Genomic DNA, 13,415 nt, shown 5'->3' on the forward strand with positions numbered 1-13,415 from the left:
CTATGATAAAAAGCCTTCTGTTTCGACCGCCAAACCTTTCAGGGGAGAATTTACAACAGTTTAGCACCATTTTTGAGTGAATTGGAGAATTTCAGATTTTTGCTGAAATTGTGACCCCGGGGCTTAGAAATTTTTCTTTTCACAGGTTAAGTTGTCGAGGGCTGATTTAATGTCCTATGATAAAAAGCCTTCTGTTTCCACCGCCAAACCTTTCAGGAGAGTATTTGCAAGATGTTGGCACCATCTTTGAGTGAATTGGAGAATTTCAGATTTTTGCTGAAGTTGTGACCCAGGGGGTTAGAAATTTTTTTTTTCACAGGTTAAGTTGTCGAGGGCTGATTTCATGTTCTATGATAAAAAGCCTTCTCTTTCCACCGCCAAACCTTTCAGGGGAGTATTTGCAAATGTTTGGCACCATCTTTGAGTGAATTGGAGAATTTCAGATTTTTGCTGAAGTTGTGACCCCGGGGCTTAGAAAATTTTTTTTTCACACGTTACATCTTCGAAGGCTGATTTCATGTCCTATGATAAAAAGCCTTCTGTTTCCACCGCCAAACGTTTCAGGGGAGTATTTGCAAAAATTTGGCACCATCTTTGAGTGAATTGGAGAATTTCAGATTTTTGCTGAAGTTGTGACCCCAGGGCTTAGAAATTTTTTTTTTCACAGGTTAAGTTGTCGAGGGCTGATTTCTTGTTCTATGATAAAAAGCCTTCTCTTTCCACCGCCAAACCTTTCAGGGGAGTATTTGCAAATGTTTGGCACCATCTTTGAGTGAATTGAAGAATTTCTGATTTTTGCTGAAGTTGTGACCCCGGGGCTTAGAAAAAAAATTTTTCACACGTTACGTCTTCAAAGGCTGATTTCATGTCCTATGATAAAAAGCCTTCTGTTTCCACCGCCAAACGTTTCAGGGGAGTATTTGCAAAACTTTGGCAACATCTTTGAGTGAATTGGAGAATTTCAGATTTTTGCTGAAGTTGTGACCCCGGGGCTTAGAAAATTTTTTTCCCACAGGTTAAGTTGTCGAGGGCTGATTTCATGTCCTATGATAAAAAGCCTTCTGTTTCCACCCCCAAACCTTTCAGGGGAGAATTTACAACAGTTTACCACCATTTTTGAGTGTATTGGAGAATTTCAGATTTTTGCTGAAGTTGTGACCCTGGGGCTTAGAATTTTTTTTTCCCACAGGTTAAGTTGTCGAGGGCTGATTTCATGTTCTATGATAAAAAGCCTTCTCTTTCCACCGCCAAACCTTTCAGGGGAGTATCTGCAAAAGTTTGGCACCATCTTTGAGTGAATTGGAGAATTTCAGATTTTTGCTGAAGTTGTGACCCCGGGGCTTAGAAAAATTTTTTTTCACAAGTTACGTCTTCGAGGGCTGATTTCATGGCCTATGATAAAAAGCCTTCTGTTTCCACCGCCAAACGTTGCAGGGGAGTATTTGCAGAACTTTGGCACCATTTTTGAGTGAATTGGAGAATTTCAGATTTTTGCTGAAGTTGTGACCCCGGGGCTTAGAAATTTTTTTTTTCACAGGTTAAGTTGTCGAGGGCTGATTTCATGTCCAATGATAAACAGCCTTCTGTTTCCACCGCCAAACCTTTCAGGGGAGAATTTACAACAGTTTAGCACCATTTTTGAGTGAATTGGAGAATTTCAGATTTTTGCTGAAGTTGTGACCCCGGGCTTAGAAATTTTTTTTTTCACAGGTTAAGTTGTCGAGGGTTGATTTCTTGGCCTATGATAAACAGCCTTCTGTTTCCACCGCCAAACCTTTCAGGGGAGTATTTGCAGATGTTTGGCACCATCTTTGAGTGAATTGAAGAATTTCAGATTTTTGCTGAAGTTGTGACCCCGGGGCTTAGAAAATTTTTTTTCCACACGTTATGTCTTTAAAGGCTGATTTCATGTCCTATGATAAACAGCCTTCTGTTTCCACCGCCAAACCTTTCCGGGAAGAATTTGCAACACGTTGGCACCATTTTTGAGTGAATTGGAGAATTTCAGATTTTTGCTGAAATTGTGACCCCGGGGCTTAGAAATTTTTCTTTTCACAGGTTAAGTTGTCGAGGGCTGATTTAATGTCCTATGATAAAAAGCCTTCTGTTTCCACCACCAAACCTTTCAGGGGTGAATTTACAACAGTTTAGCACCATTTTTGAGTGAATTGGAGAATTTCAGATTTTTGCTGAAATTGTGACCCCGGGGCTTAGAAATTTTTTTTTCCACAGGTTAAGTTGTCGAGGGTTGATTTCATGTCCTATCATAAAAAGCCTTCTGTTTCCACCGCCAAACCTTTCAGGGGAGAATTTACAACAGTTTAGCACCATTTTTGAGTGAATTGGAGAATTTCAGATTTTTGCTGAAGTTGTGACCCCGGGGCTTAGAAATTTTTTTTTCACAGGTTAAGTTGTCGAGGGCTGATTTCATGTCCTATGATAAAAAGCCTTCTGTTTCCACCGCCAAACCTTTCAGGGGAGAATTTGCAACAATTTAGCACCATTTTTGAGTGAATTGGAGAATTTCAGATTTTTGCTGAAGTTGTGACCCCGGGGCTTAGAAATTTTTTTTTCCACAGGTTAAGTTGTCGAGGGCCGATTTCATGTCCTATGATAAAAAGCCTTCTGTTTCCACCACCAAACCTTTCAGGGGTGAATTTACAACAGTTTAGCACCATTTTTGAGTGAATTGGAGAATTTCAGATTTTTGCTGAAATTGTGACCCCGGGGCTTAGAAATTTTTTTTTCCACAGGTTAAGTTGTCGAGGGTTGATTTCATGTCCTATCATAAAAAGCCTTCTGTTTCCACCGCCAAACCTTTCAGGGGAGAATTTACAACAGTTTAGCACCATTTTTGAGTGAATTGGAGAATTTCAGATTTTTGCTGAAATTGTGACCCCGGGGCTTAGAAATTTTTCTTTTCACAGGTTAAGTTGTCGAGGGCTGATTTAATGTCCTATGATAAAAAGCCTTCTGTTTCCACCGCCAAACCTTTCAGGAGAGTATTTGCAAGATGTTGGCACCATCTTTGAGTGAATTGGAGAATTTCAGATTTTTGCTGAAGTTGTGACCCAGGGGGTTAGAATTTTTTTTTCACAGGTTAAGTTGTCGAGGGCTGATTTCATGTTCTATGATAAAAAGCCTTCTCTTTCCACCGCCAAACCTTTTAGGGGAGTATTTGCAAATGTTTGGCACCATCTTTGAGTGAATTGGAGAATTTCAGATTTTTGCTGAAGTTGTGACCCCGGGGCTTAGAAATTTTTTTTTCACACGTTACATCTTCGAAGGCTGATTTCATGTCCTATGATAAAAAGCCTTCTGTTTCCACCGCCAAACGTTTCAGGGGAGTATTTGCAAAACTTTGGCACCATCTTTGAGTGAATTGGAGAATTTCAGATTTTTGCTGAAGTTGTGACCCCGGGGCTTCGAAAAAATTTTTTTCACACGTTACGTCTTCGAAGGCTGATTTCATGTCCTATGATAAAAAGCCTTCTGTTTCCACCGCCAAACCTTTCTGGGAAGAATTTGCAACACGTTGGCACCATCTTTGAGTGAATTGGAGAATTTCAGATTTTTGCTGAAGTTGTGTCCCTGGGGCTTAAATTTTTTTTCCCCACAGGTTAAGTTGTCGAGGGTTGATTTCTTGACCTATGATAAAAAGCCTTCTGTTTCCACCGCCAAACCTTTCAAGGGAGAATTCACAACAGTTTATCACCATTTTTGAGTGAATTGGAGAATTTCAGATTTTTGCTGAAGTTGTGACCCCGGGGCTTAGAAATTTTTTTTCCCACAGGTTAAGTTGTTGAGGGCTGATTTCATGTCCTATCATAAAAAGCAGTCTGTTTCCACCCCCAAACCTTTCCGGGAAGAATTTGCAACAGTTTAGCACCATTTTTGAGTGAATTGGAGAATTTCAGATTTTTGCTGAAAATGTGACCCCGGGGCTTAGAAATTTTCCCCCCCACAGGTTAAGTTGTTGAGGGCTGATTTCATGTCCTATGATAAAAAGCCTTCTCTTTCCACCGCCAAACCTTTCAGGGGAGTATCTGCAAAAGTTTGGCACCATCTTTGAGTGAATTGGAGAATTTCAGATTTTTGCTGAAGTTGTGACCCCGGGGCTTAGAAAATTTTTTTTTCACAAGTTACGTCTTCGAGGGCTGATTTCATGGCCTATGATAAAAAGCCTTCTGTTTCCACCGCCAAACCTTTCAGGGGAGAATTTACAACAGTTTAGCACCATTTTTGAGTGAATTGGAGAATTTCAGATTTGTGCTGAAGTTGTGACCCCGGGGCTTAGAAAAAATTTTTTTCACACGTTACGTCTTCAAAGGCTGATTTCATGTCCTATGATAAAAAGCCTTCTGTTTCCACCGCCAATCATTTCAGGGGAGTATTTGCAAAACTTTGGCACCATCTTTGAGTGAATTGGAGAATTTCAGATTTTTGCTGAAGTTGTGACCCCGGGGCTTAGAAAAATTTTTTCCCACAGGTTAAGTTGTCGAGGGCTGATTTCATGTCCTATGATAAAAAGCCTTCTGTTTCCACCCCCAAACCTTTCAGGGGAGAATTTACAACAGTTTACCACCATTTTTGAGTGTATTGGAGAATTTCAGATTTTTGCTGAAGTTGTGACCCTGGGGCTTAGAAATTTTTTTTCCCACAGGTTAAGTTGTCGAGGGCTGATTTCATGTTCTATGATAAAAAGCCTTCTCTTTCCACCGCCAAACCTTTCAGGGGAGTATGTGCAAAAGTTTGGCACCATCTTTGAGTGAATTGGAGAATTTCAGATTTTTGCTGAAGTTGTGACCCCGGGGCTTAGAAAAAATTTTTTTCACAAGTTATGTCTTCGAGGGCTGATTTCATGGCCTATGATAAAAAGCCTTCTGTTTCCACCGCCAAACGTTGCAGGGGAGTATTTGCAGAACTTTGGCACCATTTTTGAGTGAATTGGAGAATTTCAGATTTTTGCTGAAGTTGTGACCCCGGGGCTTAGAAATTTTTTTTTTCACAGGTTAAGTTGTCGAGGGCTGATTTCATGTCCAATGATAAACAGCCTTCTGTTTCCACCGCCAAACCTTTCAGGGGAGAATTTACAACAGTTTAGCACCATTTTTGAGTGAATTGGAGAATTTCAGATTTTTGCTGAAGTTGTGACCCCGGGCTTAGAAATTTTTTTTTTCACAGGTTAAGTTGTCGAGGGTTGATTTCTTGGCCTATGATAAAAAGCCTTCTGTTTCCACCGCCAAACCTTTCAGGGGAGTATTTGCAAATGTTTGGCACCATCTTTGAGTGAATTGAAGAATTTCAGATTTTTGCTGAAGTTGTGACCCCGGGGCTTAGAAAATTTTTTTTTCACACGTTACGTCTTTAAAGGCTGATTTCTTGTCCTATGATAAAAAGCCTTCTGTTTCCACCGCCAAACGTTTCAGGGGAGTATTTGCAAAACTTTGGCACCATCTTTGAGTGAATTGGAGAATTTCAGATTTTTGCTGAAGTTGTGACCCCGGGGCTTAGAAAAATTTTTTCCCACAGGTTAAGTTGTCGAGGGCTGATTTCATGTCCAATGATAAACAGCCTTCTGTTTCCACCGCCAAACCTTTCCGGGAAGAATTTGCAACACGTTGGCACCATCTTTGAGTGAATTGGAGAATTTCAGATTTTTGCTGAAGTTGTGACCCTGGGGCTTAGAATTTTTTTTTTCACAGGTTAAGTTGTCGAGGGTTGATTTCTTGACCTATGATAAAAAGCCTTCTGTTTCCACCGCCAAACCTTTCAAGGGAGAATTTACAACAGTTTACCACCATTTTTGAGTGTATTGGAGAATTTCAGATTTTTGCTGAAGTTGTGACCCTGGGGCTTAGAAATTTTTTTTTCCACAGGTTAAGTTGTCGAGGGCTGATTTCATGTTCTATGATAAAAAGCCTTCTCTTTCCACCGCCAAACCTTTCAGGGGAGTATGTGCAAAAGTTTGTCACCATCTTTGAGTGAATTGGAGAATTTCAGATTTTTGCTGAAGTTGTGACCCCGGGGCTTAGAAAATTTTTTTTTCACAAGTTATGTCTTCGAGGGCTGATTTCATGGCCTATGATAAAAAGCCTTCTGTTTCCACCGCCAAACGTTGCAGGGGAGTATTTGCAGAACTTTGGCACCATTTTTGAGTGAATTGGAGAATTTCAGATTTTTGCTGAAGTTGTGACCCCGGGGCTTAGAAATTTTTTTTTTCACAGGTTAAGTTGTCGAGGGCTGATTTCATGTCCAATGATAAACAGCCTTCTGTTTCCACCGCCAAACCTTTCAGGGGAGAATTTACAACAGTTTAGCACCATTTTTGAGTGAATTGGAGAATTTCAGATTTTTGCTGAAGTTGTGACCCCGGGCTTAGAAATTTTTTTTTTCACAGGTTAAGTTGTCGAGGGTTGATTTCTTGGCCTATGATAAAAAGCCTTCTGTTTCCACCGCCAAACCTTTCAGGGGAGTATTTGCAAATGTTTGGCACCATCTTTGAGTGAATTGAAGAATTTCAGATTTTTGCTGAAGTTGTGACCCCGGGGCTTAGAAAAATTTTTTTTTCACACGTTACGTCTTTAAAGGCTGATTTCATGTCCTATGATAAAAAGCCTTCTGTTTCCACCGCCAAACGTTTCAGGGGAGTATTTGCAAAACTTTGGCACCATCTTTGAGTGAATTGGAGAATTTCAGATTTTTGCTGAAGTTGTGACCCCGGGGCTTAGAAAAAATTTTTCCCACAGGTTAAGTTGTCGAGGGCTGATTTCATGTCCAATGATAAACAGCCTTCTGTTTCCACCGCCAAACCTTTCCGGGAAGAATTTGCAACACGTTGGCACCATCTTTGAGTGAATTGGAGAATTTCAGATTTTTGCTGAAGTTGTGACCCTGGGGCTTAGAATTTTTTTTTTCACAGGTTAAGTTGTTGAGGGTTGATTTCTTGACCTATGATAAAAAGCCTTCTGTTTCCACCGCCAAACCTTTCAAGGGAGAATTTACAACAGTTTACCACCATTTTTGAGTGTATTGGAGAATTTCAGATTTTTGCTGAAGTTGTGACCCTGGGGCTTAGAAATTTTTTTTTCCACAGGTTAAGCTGTCGAGGGCTGATTTCATGTTCTATGATAAAAAGCCTTCTCTTTCCACCGCCAAACCTTTCAGGGGAGTATGTGCAAAAGTTTGGCACCATCTTTGAGTGAATTGGAGAATTTCAGATTTTTGCTGAAGTTGTGACCCCGGGGCTTAGAAAAATTTTTTTTCACAAGTTATGTCTTCGAGGGCTGATTTCATGGCCTATGATAAAAAGCCTTCTGTTTCCACCGCCAAACGTTGCAGGGGAGTATTTGCAGAACTTTGGCACCATTTTTGAGTGAATTGGAGAATTTCAGATTTTTGCTGAAGTTGTGACCCCGGGGCTTAGAAATTTTTTTTTTCACAGGTTAAGTTGTCGTGGGTTGATTTCTTGTCCAATGATAAACAGCCTTCTGTTTCCACCGCCAAACCTTTCAGGGGAGAATTTACAACAGTTTAGCACCATTTTTGAGTGAATTGGAGAATTTCAGATTTTTGCTGAAGTTGTGACCCTGGGGCTTAGAAATTTTTTTTTTTTTCACAGGTTAAGTTGTTGAGGGCTGATTTCATGTCCTATGATAAAAAGCCGTCTGTTTCCACCGCCAAACCTTTCAGGGGAGAATTTGCAACAGTTTAGCACCATTTTTGAGTGAATTGGAGAATTTCAGATTTTTGCTGAAGTTGTGACCCCGGGGCTTCGAAAAATTTTTTTTCACAGGTTAAGTTGTCTAGGGTTGATTTCATGTCGTCTGATAAAAAGCCTTCTGTTTCCACCGCCAAACCTTTCAGGGGAGTATTTGCAACACGTTGGCACCATCTTTGAGTGAATTGGAGAATTTCAGATTTTTGCTGAAGTTGTGACCCCGGGGCTTCGAAAATTTTTTTTCACACGTTACGTCTTTGAAGGCTGATTTCATGTCCTATGATAAAAAGCCTTCTGTTTCCACCGCCAAACCTTTCTGGGAAGAATTTGCAACACGTTGGCACCATCTTTGAGTGAATTGGAGAATTTCAGATTTTTGCTGAAGTTGTGTCCCTGGGGCTTAGATTTTTTTTTCCCACAGGTTAAGTTGTCGAGGGTTGATTTCTTGACCTATGATAAAAAGCCTTCTGTTTCCACCGCCAAACCTTTCAAGGGAGAATTCACAACAGTTTATCACCATTTTTGAGTGAATTGGAGAATTTCAGATTTTTGCTGAAGTTGTGACCCCGGGGCTTAGAAATTTTTTTGTCCACAGGTTAAGTTGTTGAGGGCTGATTTCATGTCCTATCATAAAAAGCCGTCTGTTTCCACCCCCAAACCTTTCCGGGAACAATTTGCAACAGTTTAGCACCATTTTTGAGTGAATTGGAGAATTTCAGATTTTTGCTGAAGTTGTGACCCCGGGGCTTAGAAATTTTTCTTTTCACAGGTTAAGTTGTTGAGGGCTGATTTCATGTCCTATGATAAAAAGCCTTCTGTTTCCACCGCCAAACCTTTCAGGGGAGTATTTGCAAAACTTTGGCACCATCTTTGAGTGAATTGGAGAATTTCAGATTTTTGCTGAAGTTGTGACCCCGGGGCTTAGAAATTTTTTTTTCACAGGTTAAGTTGTCGAGGGCTGATTTCATGTCCTATGATAAAAAGCCTTCTGTTTCCACCGCCAAACCTTTCAGGGGAGAATTTGCAACAATTTAGCACCATTTTTGAGTGAATTGGAGAATTTCAGATTTTTGCTGAAGTTGTGACCCCGGGGCTTAGAAATTTTTTTTTTCACAGGTTAAGTTGTCGAGGGCTGATTTCATGTCCTATGATAAAAAGCCTTCTGTTTCCACCGCCAAACGTTTCAGGGGAGAATTTGCAACAGTTTAGCACCATTTTTGAGTGAATTGGAGAATTTCAGATTTTTGCTGAAGTTGTGACCCCGGGGCTTAGAAATTTTTTTTTCCACAGGTTAAGTTGTCGAGGGCCGATTTCATGTCCTATGATAAAAAGCCTTCTGTTTCCACCACCAAACCTTTCAGGGGTGAATTTACAACAGTTTAGCACCATTTTTGAATGAATTGGAGAATTTCAGATTTTTGCTGAAGTTGTGACCCCGGGGCTTAGAAATTTTTTTTTCCACAGGTTAAGTTGTCGAGGGTTGATTTCATGTCCTATGATAAAAAGCCTTCTGTTTCCACCGCCAAACCTTTCAGGGGAGAATTTACAACAGTTTAACACCATTTTTGAGTGAATTGGAGAATTTCAGATTTTTGCTGTAATTGTGACCCCGGGGCTTAGAAATTTTTTTTTTCACAGGTTAAGTTGTCGAGGGCTGATTTCATGTTCTATGATAAAAATCCTTCTCTTTCCACCGCCAAACCTTTCAGGGGAGTATTTGCAAAAGTTTGGCACCATCTTTGAGTTAATTGGAGAATTTAGAAAAATTTAGAAATTTTTTTTCCCACAGGTTAAGTTGTTGAGGGCTGATTTCATGTCCTATGATAAAAAGCCTTCTGTTTCCACCGCCAAACCTTTCAGGGGTGAATTTACAACAGTTTACCACCATTTTTGAGTGAATTGGAGAATTTCAGATTTTTGCTGAAGTTGTGACCCCGGGGCTTAGAAAATTTTTTTCCCCCAGGTTAAGTTGTCGAGGGCCGATTTCATGTCCTATGATAAAAAGCCTTCTGTTTCCACCGCCAAACCTTTCAGGGGAGAATTTGCAACAGTTTAGCACCATCTTTGAGTTTATTAGTTAATTTCAGATTTTTCCTGAAATTGTGACCCCGGGGCTTAGAATTTTTTTTTTTTCACAGGTTAAGTCGTCGAGGGTTGATTTCTTGGCCTATGATAAAAAGCCGTCTGTTTCCACCGCCAAACCTTTCAGGGGAGAATTTACAACAGTTTAGCACCATTTTTGAGTGAATTGGAGAATTTCAGATTTTTGCTGAAGTTGTGACCCCGGGGCTTAGAATTTTTTTTCCCCCAGGTTAAGTTGTTGAGGGCCGATTTCATGTCCTATGATAAAAAGCCTTCTGTTTCCACCGCCAAACCTTTCAGGGGTGAATTTACAAGAGTTTAGCACCATTTTAGAGTGAATTGGAGAATTTCAGATTTTTCCTGAAATTGTGACCCGGGGGCTTAGAATTTTTTTCCCCCTCAGGTTAAGTTGTCGAGGGCTGATTTCATGTCCTATGATAAAAAGCCTTCTGTTTCCACCGCCAAACCTTTCAGGGGAGAATTTGCAACAGTTTAGCACCATCTTTGAGTGAATTAGATAATTTCAGATTTTTGCTGAAGTTGAGACCCCGGGGCTTAGAATTTTTTTTTTTCCACAGGTTAAGTTGTCGAGGGTTGATTTCTTGGCCTATGATAAAAAGCCGTCTGTTTCCACCGCCAAACCTTTCAGGGGAGAATTAGAACAGTTTAGCACCATTTTTGAGTGAATTGGAGAATTTCAGATTTTTGCTGAAGTTGTGACCCCGGGGCTTAGAAATTTTTTTTTCACAGGTTAAGTTGTCGAGGGCTGATTTCATGTCCTATGATAAAAAGCCTTCTGTTTCCACCGCCAAACCTTTCAGGGGAGAATTTGCAACAATTTAGCACCATTTTTGAGTGAATTGGAGAATTTCAGATTTTTGCTGAAGTTGTGACCCCGGGGCTTAGAAATTTTTTTTTTCACAGGTTAAGTTGTCGAGGGCTGATTTCATGTCCTATGATAAAAAGCCTTCTGTTTCCACCGCCAAACCTTTCAGGGGAGAATTTACAACAGTTTAGCACCATTTTTGAGTGAATTGGAGAATTTCAGATTTTTGCTGAAGTTGTGACCCCGGGGCTTAGAAATTTTTATTTCCCCCAGGTTAAGTTGTCGAAGGCCGATTTCATGTCCTATGATAAAAAGCCTTCTGTTTCCACCGCCAAACCTTTCAGGGGAGAATTTGCAACAGTTTAGCACCATCTTTGAGTTTATTAGATAATTTCAGATTTTTCCTGAAATTGTGACCCCGGGGCTTAGAATTTTTTTTTTTTCACAGGTTAAGTTGTCGAGGGTTGATTTCTTGGCCTATGATAAAAAGCCGTCTGTTTCCACCGCCAAACCGTTCAGGGGAGAATTTACAACAGTTTAGCACCATTTTTGAGTGAATTGGAGAATTTCAGATTTTTGCTGAAGTTGTGACCCCGGGGCTTAGAAATTTTTTTTTCACAGGTTAAGTTGTCGAGGGCTGATTTCATGTCCTATGATAAAAAGCCTTCTGTTTCCACCGCCAAACCTTTCAGGGGAGAATTTGCAACAATTTAGCACCATTTTTGAGTGAATTGGAGAATTTCAGATTTTTGCTGAAGTTGTGACCCCGGGGCTTAGAAATTTTTTTTTTCACAGGTTAAGTTGTCGAGGGCTGATTTCATGTCCTATGATAAAAAGCCTTCTGTTTCCACCACCAAACCTTTCAGGGGTGAATTTACAACAGTTTAGCACTATTTTTGAGTGAATTGGAGAATTTCAGATTTTTGCTGAAATTGTGACCCCGGGGCTTAGAATTTTTTTTTTTCCACAGGTTAAGTTGTCGAGGGTTGATTTCATGTCCTATGATAAAAAGCCTTCTGTTTCCACCGCCAAACCTTTCAGGGGAGAATTTACAACAGTTTAACACCATTTTTGAGTGAATTGGAGAATTTAGAAAAATTTAGAAAAAAATTTTCCCACAGGTTAAGTTGTCGAGGGCTGATTTCATGTCCTATGATAAAAAGCCTTCTGTTTCCACCGCCAAACCTTTCAGGGGTGAATTTACAACAGTTTACCACCATTTTTGAGTGAATTGGAGAATTTCAGATTTTTGCTGAAGTTGTGACCCCGGGGCTTAGAAATTTTTTTTTCCCCAGGTTAAGTTGTCGAGGGCCGATTTCATGTCCGATGATAAAAAGCCTTCTGTTTCCACCGCCAAACCTTTCAGGGGAGAATTTGCAACAGTTTAGCACCATCTTTGAGTGAATTAGATAATTTCAGATTTTTCCTGAAATTGTGACCCCGGGGCTTAGAAATTTTTTTTTTTCACAGGTTAAGTTGTCGAGGGCCGATTTCATGTCCTATGATAAAAAGCCTTCTGTTTCCACCGCCAAACCTTTCAGGGGAGAATTTGCAACAGTTTAGCACCATCTTTGAGTGAATTAGATAATTTCAGATTTTTGCTGAAGTTGAGACCCCGGGGCTTAGAATTTTTTTTTTTTCACAGGTTAATTTGTCGAGGGTTGATTTCTTGGCCTATCATAAAAAGCCGTCTGTTTCCACCGCCAAACCTTTCAGGGGAGAATTTACAACAGTTTAGCACCATTTTTGAGTGAATTGGAGAATTTCAGATTTTTGCTGAGGTTGTGACCCCGGGGCTTAGAAAAATTTTTTTTCACAGGTTAAGTTGTCGAGGGCTGATTTCATGTCGTCTGATAAAAAGCCTTCTCTTTCCACCGCCAAACGTTTCAGGGGAGTATTTGCAACACGTTGGCACCATCTTTGAGTGAATTGGAGAATTTCAGATTTTTGCTGAAGTTGTGACCCCGGGGCTTAGAAATTTTTTTTTTTCACAGGTTAAGTTGTCGAGGGCTGATTTCATGTCCTATGATAAAAAGCCTTCTGTTTCCACCGCCAAACCTTTCTGGGAAGAATTTGCAACACGTTGGCACCATTTTTGAGTGAATTGGAGAATTTCAGATTTTTGCTGAAGTTGTGACCCCGGGGCTTAGAAATTTTTTTTTTCACAGGTTAAGTTGTTGAGGGCTGATTTCATGTCCTATGATAAAAAGCCTTCTGTTTCCACCGCCAAACCTTTCAGGGGTGAATTTACAACAGTTTACGACCATTTTTGAGTGAATTGGAGAATTTCAGATTTTTGCTGAAGTTCTGACCCCGGGGCTTAGAAATTTTTTTTTTCCCCAGGTTAAGTTGTTGAGGGCCGATTTCATGTCCTATGATAAAAAGCCTTCTGTTTCCACCGCCAAACCTTTCAGGGGTGAATTTACAAGAGTTTACCACCATTTTTGAGTGAATTGGAGAATTTCAGATTTTTGCTGAAGTTGTGACCCCGGGGCTTAGAAATTTTTTTTTTCACAGGTTAAGTTGTTGAGGGCTGATTTCATGTCCTATGATAAAAAGCCGTCTGTTTCCACCCCCAAACCTTTCCGGGAAGAATTTACAACAGTTTAGCACCATTTTTGAGTGAATTGGAGAATTTCAGATTTTTGCTGAAAATGTGACCCCGGGGCTTAGAAATTTTTCCCCCCACAGGTTAAGTTGTTGAGGGCTGATTTCATGTCCTATGATAAAAAGCCTTCTGTTTCCACCGCCAAACCTTTCAGAGGAGTATTTGCAAAACGTTGGCAC

The sequence above is a fragment of the Podarcis vaucheri genome, assembly GCF_965113315.1.
Source record: "Podarcis vaucheri genome assembly, chromosome: 3".
NCBI classification, from domain to species: Eukaryota; Metazoa; Chordata; class Lepidosauria; order Squamata; family Lacertidae; genus Podarcis; species Podarcis vaucheri.